Source organism: Phaethon aethereus, assembly GCF_964289735.1.
Source record: "Phaethon aethereus genome assembly, chromosome: Z".
Taxonomy (NCBI): domain Eukaryota; kingdom Metazoa; phylum Chordata; class Aves; order Phaethontiformes; family Phaethontidae; genus Phaethon; species Phaethon aethereus.
In genome coordinates, this window is record NC_138577.1 from 10,960,727 (window position 1) to 10,965,970 (window position 5,244).

Consider the following 5,244-nt stretch of genomic DNA (forward strand, 5'->3'; position numbering starts at 1 on the left):
GTTTTGATAGTTCAGAGTATTATGTTGTACATTGTTCAAGTTCTTTAATACATAAAATATCAGCAGTCTTGAGGAGTCTTTTTATTTGCTAAATATTTTGATTCTGCAGAAGAACAACTAATAAAACCCTCAAATGTAACTCCCAGTGTCATGGTTCCCATCTCTCATGCTCTTTGGCTTCAGCAGATGAAGTACATGCTAGATCCTGCCTGCCCAGGTGCTGCCCGCTCTTGTAGGCACACGTGAATGCTGTCTGTATTGGGCAGAACGGCCAGAGGTCTCCGGGCAGACGCCTGAAGTGGTGAAACGTGCTGCTTTTTTCTGTGGTTTATTTTTGTTTTGTCGCAAAAACCAAGCCTAGGGATCCTGACTCATAGTGGAGCATGGAGCTGGGACCGTTGGACTTTGGGAGAGGAAAACGGCTCAGCTCATTCGCTCAGTTTTTCAGGAGGTTTTAGCTTATCTGGATCCGAAAGAGATGGCATTTGTCTCCATTATGTTGTTAACTTCATGTGACTGAAACATCTAATTTGGGTCCAGTGTTAATTCCTGGAATTCTCTGTGAGGTACTCAACTATGTTAGTTACATACCCTTACTTAAACCAAAATGATGCTGAAGAGAGATGGTAGCTGGCAAGTATGTAGAAGATAGGAGATGAATGATGAGTAGGACCAAGGCAGAGTGCCTTGCATCGTATCCTGTAGCATTGAGCTTCACCAGCTTCTAGTGGTGGGGCTGAAATTAAAACTTGCAGAAGGACATTCAGCAGCTGCTGTTTCTGTGGGTGCAGGTAAAGCAGCTGCCCACCTTTCCTTCCCAGGTGAGAAATGCGACAGTTTGAATAAAGGAAATGGAGTTCCTGATTAATCACAAAAGTTGGAAAAGAAAACTCAAACTGCTTTACTGTCACTGCTGAGAGCACTCAGTTGTGTTGCTTGTTTCAGTTTTCTCAGAATCAATAACCAAATGAGTTTCAGTCTGGTAGCAGGTAGCCCTGAAGGGGCAAGAAGTCTTTGCCGGCAGAGAAACAACTGTTTAGACCAAACTTCTGAATAAAATAATCTCTGGTTGTGCTAATGTGTGTTAAGTTTTTTTCACAGTGCCCCCACAGGGGCTGGCTCTTAACCCGACTACAGTAACCCCTCTGCTTATGGAGATAGTTGTAGAGGTGAGAGCAGAGGGCTGAAGACAGGAAGTGATACCTGTGAAGCTGGTCTCCTCCTTCCAAAGAGACATACCCATCTGTGCCTTCCCTGGTGACACTGGTCTCGCTTTGGCAGTGAGGCTTCTGGATTTACGTCCCTGGGTGCCTGAAGGCTGGAAGCGTGTTTCTGGCACGGCTTCTCACAGAAGGAAACACAATGGAGTGAGGGAATTAACTGGATGGCTTAGGAGAGACAATTCTGAAAAAACGTGTAATAAGTGACACAATGTGATGAGATTTGAATATTGATTTGGGTGCCGTGCATCGTTAGTGACTCTGGTACTGTCATTCTCTGCTGTCAAGTTAGGAACAAAGCTCAGCCTGGATGTGGGGAGGTCTTGCTGCCTGGTGCTAGCTGCTGCCAGATACCGAGGTCTGGATGCCTTGGTGGAAAGGCTTGTGAGGGGAAGTGTAGAGGCACAGACACCTGGAGGTGCCTCCTGATGGCTCTGGAGAGCAGCAGCCAGGTAAGGGCTCTGATCCTGAAGAGCCGTCAGTCACCCACACAGTAGCCGGGGCCTCGCACTCTGCCTGCAAATGGCTGGAGACCTGGTGGGATGAGAAGGTGCAGCTGTGGTCGCTGCCTTGTTTTGAGGGTGACTTCTTTCTGGGATCTGCCTGCCAGGCAGCAGGAGCTGCAGCATGCCCCGAGGCCCTCTTCAGCCACCCTTGTGGCTCCTGTAGTGGCTTGGTGCTGCTGGAGCAGCCCTGCACAGTGCAGGTCATCAGCACCTCTTCCATGTGGCCTCTGGCTGGGCAGTTCTGTGCTCGGGGGCCCAACGGCGTCTGCCAGCAGTGCTTGAGGACAGCTACGTCAACAGGCCAGGTTTGGAGGGGATCTTGTACTGATTCCCAGCCCCACTTAATCTTTTACAATCAAATGAAGGGGTGTTTTGATCACATTTACTTTAAAAAGGATTTTACCAGAGTTCTGTAGTAAATTGAATTTTATTTTAAATAATGTAAATTATTAAAAAAACAATCATCTGCCGTGAGCATTAATAGTCATTGTTGCACCAGAGTACAAAAGTGAACCCATTTTAGTTCTGTGTTTATTGGATTGTATGTGGCCAGGCTCTCTTAATCTCTTAGACAAGCTGTAACAACAAACAATTTCACATACGTTCCCCAAGTTGAAACGAAAACCATTCCTATGAGATGTTGGTGCAGTATCAAACAGCAGGAAAGGGATGGCACTTTTAAAATGCTCATTTAGCATACTTTCACACGAGAATTAAAGCAGCATCTAGGTAATAACCTTAAGAGGGAGAGAAAAATGTTACCATTCTTGACAACAGTGTTGGTAGTTTCCGTTGCATACTAGGAGCCCAGTTTTGGTATCTCCTGGGCATGCAGCACTTCAGGCATGTCCGTAGTCCTGTTATGGTGCAAGGGTGGGTGGATTTTCATAGTCGGGGCTGCTTTTTTAAAATTTATTTAAACTTTAGCCAAGTCTTATGTTCAGTAGGAAAAAGTAAAATTCTGAGAACAGAATGATAATGAAATCTTACAGTTAACAATGTATAGTCTTGTGGGTTGGATGGAAGGCTCCAGTTTAAAAAAGATTTTAAAAGGTTTTAAAAAGACCTTGGAAAACAGCTTTTTTCTTCTTGTTTTTTTTGTCATTTCTCAGTGTTCCTGGCCGTTCCTCCAGGGACCAAATAGTTCCTGCTCTGGGAGCTTGCACTGGGGCTCAGATCTGCCAGACAGACTTGCCTTTTTCACAGTATACAGGACCGGAATCACAGTCCAAAGTGCCAAATTTAGTAGCTGACTTACATCCCATCTCCTCTGCTCAGGGAGATTTTTGGTCACTCATCTGTCTTGTTACAACTACCTCTGAAAATACCGAGGTTAGGATATGGCCCTGTTGGTTGTGCGAATGGTTCCTCCTTGTGTGTTGCTTTAGAAATGGCCAACTTGGGTAAGAGACTGAAAATGCCTGTGAATGTACTTTGTTGAGCTGCTCTTTAAAAAAGCTGAAAGTACAATCGACTGATACTCGTCTCCCAAACATCAGGGTAGGTGGAGGGGAGGTTTTCTTCCCTAGCTGGGCATCTCATTTTCCTGTGACCTGTGCATTCATCCCACAGTCCTACCTCTTCCTTGGCTCTAAACAAAGTTGCAAAACTCCTTAGCAGCTCCCCCGTCACCCTGTTTTCTGTATGCTCACTGAGAAAGTGCTGGGGAAACTATCGTAAGTCCGCACATCCATTTATGCTGGCAGGAGGTACAAGGGCTACCCAACTGCCACGTGTTCTCTTCACCGTATGCACAGGAAAGCTCTCCCTGGCCCCAGGAGTTGGAGGGAGGCTTTCTGAGATTTGCTTTATTTAGGCTAGCTCGGTTTAATGCCTGCTTTTCCCTCTATGGTTTCAAGAAGATGCCAGGTGTCCCACTGCTGTATAGCTCTCTGGTGGCAGTCAAGGACCACTGCTCTGTGCTGTGCACAAATACCAAAATCCTGCTGACATCAAGAACCCTGCTTCTGGAAGCCTCATTTCTCTGGGCAAGGAAGGCTTCTAAAATGGGAGCTGTGAGACTTGGGTTCAGGCGTGACTTGCGGCTGGCCTGTAACCTGGACACAGGAACCATCCTGAGAGCCATAAACTCAGGCCCTGGAGGGACTCTGCTGCACAGAGTAATCCAGTGTCAATTGCAAGATGGAGGGTAACCAGTGCTAAAAAAAAATAATCCCAACAGTCGGGGCACTAATGTAGGACTTCTAATACGAGTCCTCCTCTTGTGTGTCTGTTCCCCAGGGCTTTGTTGTGTGACATTCCTGGGAGTGTTTGCACCAAATACACAATCCAGATAGCTGAGTGTCGCTGCGATTACTGTATTGCTGCTCAGCCCAACCTGGGCTCCTCAGGGTAGCTGTAGAAGCAGGCAGTAAAATCCACAGCTGGTCAGACAGCACTGTTCCCCTACCCTTGGTATTTCTGGCTGCTGAGCTGGCTTTGATTGAGGTACTACAGGCATTACTGAGGAGACACTGAGATGGCCAAATGTGCTGCAGGAGTCCTAATTTTGGAGTGGGAGTGCTCACGCAGCATGGTGTCAGCTGAGCGTGTTTCAGGGTCATTTGTGGCTTCAGCGAGTGGACTTGTCTTGTGGTTTAGATGTGATGCATGCAGCACTGGAGCTTTTGCAGGGCTCCAGCTGATCATTCTGTAGTTCTTGATTCAAATACCAGCTTCACATAACGGCACTCTTAGCAACTTCTGAAAGCCTACTACCTCTAACCAGACCCTCTTTTGATGTGGAAAATCAATTCTGTCATCCTGGACAATGAGCACACTACAGCTGTGCCATAGTGCAGAGATCAGACATTGTAGGGCGTAAGCTGTTGGCCTCTCACTCTTGGCAGCAGTATGAAACCCACATGCTTATTAACATGCTAGATGAACCTTTGGTACAATGTCCCTACTAAACTAGCCATTGCCTGTGACTTAAGCCACCTCTTTCTGGAGCTCTGGAGTGTTCGTCCCAAGCAACGAACAAACGTGACAATAGCCTTCCTTCTTCTGAAAGCGACAGCACTTCTTGTCCTCCCTTGACTTCCATTTACTTACAGTCTAGTTAGTGTAATTAACAAAAAGTGGCTCCCTCTCTTGCCTGGCTTCTGGTGGCAAACATGTTTCTGGGTAGCTTTTGAGCATTTCTGTTCAGACCTGCATCTGGCTTCAAAGTGGTTTTTCGTTGCCTCTCATTTTCTTGGCAGCACTTTAACATGTGAGAAGCTGCTATGAATACTGTGGACAGGACTGCCTGCTGCTTGGTGAGGTATTTAAAGGCTGCTAAATTGTTATTTTTAATGTGTCTTACTAGTATTAAGGCAATACAAAACCTGGTGGTGCCAAGAAGTGATCTCTCATTTACTCAGAATTCTCTCCATCCTTATCTAAAATATACACTAATGACAAACATCAAACCAAAAGCTATCCCCTACCCACCCACACTCCACATCACCACATGTAGCAAAACACTGGCTGGCTGTTTCCATAGCTGTTCTTGTGCATGTGCAAGCAAAGAAGGT